Source organism: Pseudophryne corroboree, chromosome 4, assembly GCF_028390025.1.
Source record: "Pseudophryne corroboree isolate aPseCor3 chromosome 4, aPseCor3.hap2, whole genome shotgun sequence".
Taxonomy (NCBI): Eukaryota; Metazoa; Chordata; class Amphibia; order Anura; family Myobatrachidae; genus Pseudophryne; species Pseudophryne corroboree.
In genome coordinates this window covers 436,154,855-436,163,351 of record NC_086447.1, presented here as the reverse complement: position 1 = coordinate 436,163,351, position 8,497 = coordinate 436,154,855, and the positions used below count along the sequence as shown (strand labels likewise).

Sequence of the window (8,497 nt, the reverse complement as noted above, 5' to 3'; positions counted from 1 at the left end):
CACAAAAGCCGGCACCTGCCACCCAGGTAATGAATTAACAGACGCAGGGCCGCTGACGAAGCAAGCAACAGCGGTTTCCAACTGCCCGCCCCCTTCCTCACGATGTCCCGCGCGGCTGATACAGACACTCGCAGGCATCTCATTGGACAGCCGCCGGCATTCTGCCACTGCTCTGTGGCGCTGTCTGTATGACGGCTGTCAGAGATTTAGCGGCTGACGGCTGTAGCGCTGCAGATCGGAACAACAGGACCGATTTGTGGTGGATGACGGGGGGCCCTGTCAGGGAGGGGGGCCCGGGGTACTTACCCCCTGGGCCCCCCCCCTTAATCCGGCTCTGTATTGGCTCAGCGGTACATAGTGCGGCGCTGTGAGGGGTGCCCTGAGCCAGCGCCTACACCCTACACTGACCTCTTAGCCTGTCAGGGTCCCAGGATCGCTGCCAGCACAATTCCTCAGGCCAGTATAATCTCCAGAAGAGTGGGAAGACAGCACCATTAAGGGGGTGGAGCTTCTCCTCAGAGTGCTCCCAGCAGCGTTCAGCGCCATTTTCCTTCCTCCCAGTGAAGAACAATCCCTCCGTATCAACTCCAGCTATCTCTTACGGTACCAGGGGGTTGTAGGGGGGGGGGGGGGGGAGGCTGTGTACAGACTGTGTAACCTATTAAGGTGCACAGTCAGCACTGGTTGGGGTCTCCCTATACCTTGAAAGCGCTGTGTGTGGGTTGGCTCCAATCTCTGTGTCTCTCTTGCCATTCTTGGGGGTGAAACTCTGTCTATCCTCCCCTGTGTGTGTGTGGAGTGGCTGGGGTCTCCATTTTGCTATGTCCAGGGACATGTGTCATATGCTGCAGAGGATATGTCCTCTTAGGATGATCTCATTCCATGTAATCAGGATTGCACTGGTTTAGCGCACATACCAGCAAGGGAGCCTGAATGGTTATCCTCTATCAAATCTATGATTTCTCAGATTTCTAGTAGGGTTGCACAGAATGAATCTGCAACTCAGGTTTTACAGAACTCTATGGCAGTTTGGTCCGGTTCTGTTACCTCAGAGGCCCCCCTCAGTAGGTTCCCACAAACGTGCTCTTGCCCAGATTATGCAAGATGACACGGATACCGATTCTGACACAGCAGACGGTGATGGGGATGTGTTCAGGGGGGCCGCATCTCTTGCTAAAGGGGTGCAGTTGATGATAGAGGCTATTAGGGATGTGTTAAATATTGCTGATACAACACCTGAGAAGGTTGAGGAGGCTTACTTCACTGACAATAAGAAAGCCTCACTAACCTTCCCTGCGTCCAAAGAATTAAATGCTATTTTTGAGAAAGCATGGGAAAGGAAAAAATGGGAAAACCCACCCATAGTGGACGCGTCTGTATCCAGATTCTCGAAAAAGGTGGTTTTACCTGTCACACGATCTACCGCCTTAAAGGAGCCGGCTGATAGCAAAATTGATATTACGCTCAAATCCATATACACGGCTCCAGGGGCGATTCTACGTCCCACTATTGCCTGTGCATGGATTTCCAAAGCTATAGTAAAGTGGACAGGCATGCAGGGCCATCTTAAAAGCAGTGTGGGCCGCTGGGCACACAAATGCACTGGGCCCCCTACCCATCCTCCAGTGGTAGGGGTGAGGGGTGCTATCAGCTTTGATGTCCAACGGGCGGTAGTGGCTGTTCTATCTTCCGCTCAGCATGTAGGACATGGAGCAGTAATTTCTGCTAATTACTACTTTACTGCACAGATGGGGTCAGAGGGAGAACACTAAACTGTAAAAGTGGGCATTGGGCTGAATGAAGGGGCCCTGGTACATGACTTCCAGGGTGGTAGGGGGTGTTTAATACATAGGGGAGTGGTGGATAGTGGAGTGGGATTAATAATCATAATTTTCTGGTTGGATTGCAGCTTGCTTGACTGCACATATCCCAAGTTCCTGAAAATAGATTTTTAGCTTTGAATGGTATAAAAAAAACTAGAGTCCCACCTTTCAGGAGGTACAGAGACTTGGGGATCAGAGTTCTGGAGCCAGAGCAATCCACCAATGAAAATATAAAACTGCATACCAGGCGTGTGGAGCTGGAGTAGGGACCAGCTGCTGGAAGGCTGATATATCTTGTTCTGGGCATAGCAGAAACAAGCTGTCAGTGTCCACCAAAAGGAGAGAGTCACAGCTTTTGGAGTATATACTCAGAAAAACTCTAAGTAAGACAGAACCTGAGAAATCTGGCTGGAAAGAGCAATTAACAGGCTTGGATGGGGACCACTGCTTTGAAGTAGGATATCTCCAGTTCCCCAGGGACGATTTTCAAAAATCTGGTACAGCTGGAAAGAGGGGACCCTCAGCTATCAGCCTAGGGCCTTTATGCTCCTGGGGCCCTTGGGCAAGTGGCCATTGAGCCCATACGAAAAGACGGCCCTGCAGGCACGTTACTTGAGGATTTGGATACAAGGGATAAAAGTGATGTTGAATTGTTTTTACGTAACATTCAGGATTCTGCAGGATTTATGGTGGAATCCATGAAAGACCTGGGTTCCATGGCTGCAGGGATATCTTCCATGTCTGTCTCAGCTCGTAGGGGACTTTGGCTGCACCAGTGGTCTGCCGACGCGGAATCCGGAACAGGTGTGGAGACCCTACCCTACACAGGTCAGGCTCTCTTTTGGGAAGCATTAGATGCGTGGATCTCCACGGCTACAGCGGGTAAGTCACCTTTTCTTCCCTCAGCTGCACCTGCTACGAAGAAACCTTTTTCTTCAGCTGCATCACAGTCCTTTCGGGTTGCTAAAACAAGAAAGGCCAAACCGTCCAACACCTTCTTTAGAGGAGGTCGACCGAAATCCAAGAAAATTCCTGCTGCGGGTACCCATGAACAGAAGCCTGTTTCAGGTACGCCAAAGTCCTCAGCATGATGGTGGACCGTGCGGCCTGGATGTAGGGCCGGTGGGGCAAGACTCAGACATTTCAGTCACATCTGGGTGTCATCCGGCCTGGATGCTTGGGTACAAGATATTGTGTCCTAGGGGTACCGGCTGGAATTTCAAGATCTTCCTCCTCACCGGTTCTTCAAATCAGTCTTGCCAGCTTTGCTGGCAGACAGGGCTATCCTACAGGGAGCCATCCAGAAGTTGGTGGAGGCACAGGTTATTGTACCAGTTCCTCCCCAGATGCAAATCAAGGGTTACTATTTGAACCTTTTTGTGGTACCGAAACCAGATGGTTCGGTCAGGCCCATTCTGAACTTAAAATCACTAAACCCCTTTCTGAGGGAGTTCAAGTTCAAAATGGAGTCTATAAGGGCGGTGATATCAGGTCTGGAGGAGGAGGAATTCCTGGTATCCCTGGATATCAAGGATGCATACCTCCACATTCCAATTTGGCCGCCGCATCAAGCTTATCTCCGTTTCGCACTGTTGGACTGTCATTTTCAATTCCAGGCCCTGCCATTCGGCCTCTCCACAGCACCGAGGGTATTCCCCAAGGTGATAGCGGAAATTATGTTTCTCCTCCGCAGACAGGGGGTGAACATAAGTCCATATCTGGACGATCTGCTGATAAAGGCATCGTCCAAGGAGAAGCTGTTACGGTCCATAGCTCTCACGACCCAGCTTCTCAGGGAACATGGTTGGATCCTGTATCATCCAAAATCACATTTGGAACCAACCTGAAGGTTGTCTTTTCTGAGAATGATCCTCGACACGGAAGTGCAGAGGGTGTTTCTTCCAGAGGAAAAAGTGTTGGTAATACAAACAATGGTCCGGGATGTCCTGAAGCCAGCCCGGGTGTCGGTTCATCAGTGCATTCGCCTTCTGGGGAAGATGGTGGCCTCTTACGTGGCTCTGCAGTACGGGAGATTTCATGCTCGGACCTTCCAACTGGATCTCCTGGACAAATGGTCTGGATCTCATCTTCACATGCACCAGAGAATACGTCTGTCGCCAAAGGCCAGGATCTCACTCCTCTGGTGGCTGCAATTACCGCACCTTCTGGAGAGCCGCAGGTTCGGGATTCAGGACTGGATCCTTCTGACCACGGATGCAAGTCTCCGGGGCTGGGGCGCAGTCACTCAAGTGGAAACCTTCCAAGGAAGGTGGTCAAGTCTGGTAGCCGGCCTGCCGATAAACATTCTGGAACTAAGAGCCATCTACAACAGTCTCCTCCAAGCGGCCCATCTTCTGAGAAATCGGGCCATTCAAGTGCAGTCGGACAATGTAACGACAGTGGCTTACATAAACCGACAGGGCGGAACGAAGAGCACAGCTGCAATGTCAGAGGTAACAAGAATCATCCTCTGGGCGGAAAAACACGTGTTGGCACTATCAGCAATCTTCATTCCAGGAGTAGACAACTGGGAAGCGGACTTCCTCAGCAGACACGATCTCCATCCAGGAGAGTGGGGTTTCCATTCGGAGGTGTTCAAGGAGGTAACAGATCTTTGGGGCGTACCCAAAATAGACATGATGGCCTCTCGTCTCAACAAGAAGCTTCAGCGATATTGTTCCAGGTCGAGGGACCCTCAAGCAGTGGTGGTGGACGCCCTAGTGACTCCGTGGGTGTTCCACTCGGTATGCGTGTTTCCTTCACTTCCACTTATTCCAAGAGTTCTAAAACTCATAAGGAGAACAAGAGTTCTGGCAATCCTCATTGCTCTGGACTGGCCAAGAAGGGCTTGGTATGCGGATCTTCTGGATCTACTGCTAGAAGAGCCGAGGCCTCTTCCTCTTCGGGAGGACCTGCTGCAGCAGGAGCCGTTCACTTATCAAGACTTACTGCGGCTGCGTTTGATGGCATGGAGGTTGAATGCCAGAAAGGGCATTCCAAACAAAGTCATTCCTACCCTGATACAGGCTAGGAAAGGAGTAATGTCTAAACATTACCATCGTATTTGGAAAAAATATGTATCTTGGTGTGAATCCAAGACATTTCCTACGGTGGAGTTTCAACTGGTATGGTTTCTCCTCTTCCTGCAAGCAGGTGTGGATATGGGCCTGAGGTTGGAATCCATAAAGGTCCAGATTTCAGCCCTATCCATTTTCTTCCAGAAACAATTGGCGGCCCTCCCTGAGGTTATTACTTTTTTGAAGGGAGTTCTGCACATCCAGCCTCCCTTTGTGCCGCCTACGGCACCCTGGGAACTTAATGTGGTGTTACAGTTCCTCAAGTCGGACTGGTTTGAGCCTCTACAGGAGGTTGAGATCAAGATTCTCACGTGGAAGGCTGTCACTTTGTTGGCCTTGGCTTCTGCTAGACATGTGTGTTGGAGTTGGGGGCTTTGTCATGTAAAAGCCCATACTTGATCTTCCATGAAGATAGAGCTGAGCTCCGGACACGTCCGCAGTTCCTTCCGAAGGTTGTGTCGGCATTTCATATCAACCAACCTATTGTGGTGCCAGTTGCTACTGACTCCTCAATTTCATCAAAGTCCTTGGATGTTGTAAGGGCTCTCTGAAGAGGTCTGCTCGTCACAGAAAATCGGACTCTCTGTTTATCCTGTATGATCGGGTAGGTAAAAGGTCGCACTGACACCCTCTAATCCGATTATAATTTTTTATTATTGCATATTTGTCCTTTCCCCTTTATTCAATATTGTAGTTATATACCTTTAAGGTCTTGGGAGGTGCTCCTGGGAATTTGCTTAATATAAGATACTGGAAGAAAAAAGATATTCCCTATTGTTGGACTAATATATCCTCTTATAGTCAAATACCCTAAGGTAGATGGCCAAAAATACTATCTGTGAAACAATAATAATTACTTACCACATATATTCCATCACACAGTGATATAATATTGATTTAGGAATAGAAACATATTGAGAACACTCCCTGAAGCGGCCATCGTGTATTGACATTGGACACTATGAGACACTTTCAGTGCACTTAGCTACATCGTCCACCATTTTATCCTTCATAAATAAGGGTGCAATATGAGCAAGTGATGCGCGAACTGCAAGCACACAGTTAAATAAGGATATTGGTGGTACTACTAAACTATTGATAGTAGATGTTCACTTGTAACACAAATGTATCAGTGAAAGACACTCAGCAGCTGACATTGCAACAAATATTGAAGCATTGTTGAAGGATAAGAGAGACAGTGAATCAAGAACTTAACACAGTGACAAAGCTTTTTAAATTCACTTTAATATTATTTTCACAATCATTACACTTGCACTATATTTCGCTTGTGTTTTAATGATAACAATAAAAGTTATATTTTAGTATTTTTGGCCATCTACCTTAGGGTATATGACTAAAAGAGGATATATTAGTCCGTGTGTGCCCACAATAGGGAATATCTTTTTTTCTTCCAGTTTCCTATGTCCTGTATGATCCCAAGAAACTTGGGTGTCCTGCTTCTAAGCAGACAATCTCTCGCTGGAACAGGTTCACTATCCAGCATGCGTATTCTACGGCAGGCTTGCCATGTCCAAAATCTGTTAAGGCCCACTCTACTCATAAGGTGGGTTCTTCCTGGGCGGCTGCCCCGGGGTGTCTCGGCTTTACAGCTTTGCCGAGCGGCTACTTGGTCTGGGACGAATACGTTTGCAAAGTTCTACAAGGTCGATAGTTTGGCCTCTGAGGACCTGAAGTTTGGTCAATCAGTTCTGCAGGAGCCTCCGCGCTCTCCCTCCCATTCTGGGAGCTTTGGTACATCCCCATGGTACTAATGTGGACCCCAGCATCCTCTAGGACGTAAGAGAAAATAGTATTTTAATTACCTACCGGTAAATCCTTTTCTAGTAGTCCATAGAGGATGTCGGGCACCCGCCCAGCGCTTCGTGATCCTGCAGTGGTTACTTGATTCAGTACTGCTTTGTTCTTAGTAAGTACTGTTTAGTTACTTGGTAAGTAATATTGTTTAGCCTTTGCTGATGTTTCAAGCTAGTTAGCTTGCTTTGCCTTGTGTGTGAGCTGGTGTGAATCTCACCACTATCTGTGTAAAATCCTTCTCTCGAAGATGTCTGTCTCCTCGGTCACAGTTTCTAGACTGGTAGGAGGCGAGCGAAGCAGAATGGAGCGAGCCACCATGCCCGAAGCATGGAAAGCAAAGCAAGCCCGTGAGGGTACATTTGGGCTCCCATGTTCGGACCTTGCCCCCCCCTGTTGTCGCGTGTCACGTGCTTCTGACGTCAGGGGTCCTTTAGCCTTGTAGAATTTAGTCCTAACCCTTCCCTGAATCCCAAGTGGCGGCCACCAACACTAGCAGCCGAGGCAGTCACAGTGCACACTCACAGAGGAGGAGCCAGCCAGGAAGAACTAGAGGAGGTATGGGTTGGGTCTCCCATTTGGTCAGACCATCCCCATCTTCCCTCCCTCATCATGATGCCGGAGTCCGGACTCACTGACAATGACGAAATTAAACTTTTACAATCCACAGTTGTTGCTTTTTTACAAGTGAGCACCCCCTGGGCTCAAGCTAGGTTGCCCTAGACCAGTGGTTCTCAAATTCATCCTCAGAACCCCAAACAGCTCACATTTTCCAGGTTGCCTAGCAGGCACACAGGTGTATTCATTACTCACACATATGAAAAGATCCACATGTACAGCTAATGATTTCAGTTGTGATTTTGTGAGGAGAACTGGAAAACAGTTTGATGTTCTGAGGACCGAGTTTGGAAACCTATGCCCTAGAAGAATGCTTAGGCCACTTATGCCCAGGGCTAGCCCTGATTACCACCCATTCCATAATCTGGCGTGGTTGCGTGAGATGTGTCGCCTCCCCCTGTTCTCTCCACCTCCCAGCTAGCAGTGAGTCATGGGTGAATACATATATATTTATCACGGTAAAGTTTTTTTTTAGCTGTATAAAACTATTCGGTTGTTTTTTTGTTTGTTTTTTTAAAATGTCACCAAATTGTTGCTTTTGTAGATTATCAAATTATGTTATTAGAGCTATTTAACCCTTATTCTGTATCCTTTTATTAACAAAGCTGCATTTTGTTTTATTTTTTATTTTTTAAATCAGCAATTTTGGGGACATTTTTGGAAAAAATTATAGTTACAGTAGTAAGTGGTTAATGAAAACTTAATCGAAGAGTCTGTCAACTACCAGACTTAATCAATATGCATGGACCCATGCATTCTTGTAATATTGCGTAAATGTCACTGAGGCAGAGTGACAGCCTTGCCTATTTGAGGACAGAGTTAACTTCTTTGTATTTTGGTGGTGACTCCACCCCTTCCCCATATTTGGTTAATTGATGGACTATTTAGGCCTGGCAATTAAATTCTGTGTGTTATGTGTTAGAGGAAAGACCTATACCTGTGACCCTCACCTCCTTGTGGTATGCTAAGCTGTGACACTGCTATGCTGTAATACTACTATGCTGCAATACTACTCATTCTGTAACACTGCCATGCTGCTGTTGAAAAATTACTGTGCTGCTGTGTCCATTAAAACTGACATATCACACAAAAAAACATCTAGTCATCAAGTGGATGAATATTATCAGTAGTGGCAAAGTCCACTCTTCAGCTGGTGTGAAAATGATG

At 47.5% G+C, this 8,497-nt stretch overlaps 1 protein-coding gene across 2 annotated transcripts in view; it reads left to right on the top strand.

Moving 5' to 3' along the window:
• ME1 (malic enzyme 1) overlaps positions 1–8,497 on the top strand; it is a 672,171-nt gene that overhangs the window by 556,404 nt on the left and 107,270 nt on the right. The gene's annotated exons all lie outside the window — the stretch shown is intronic.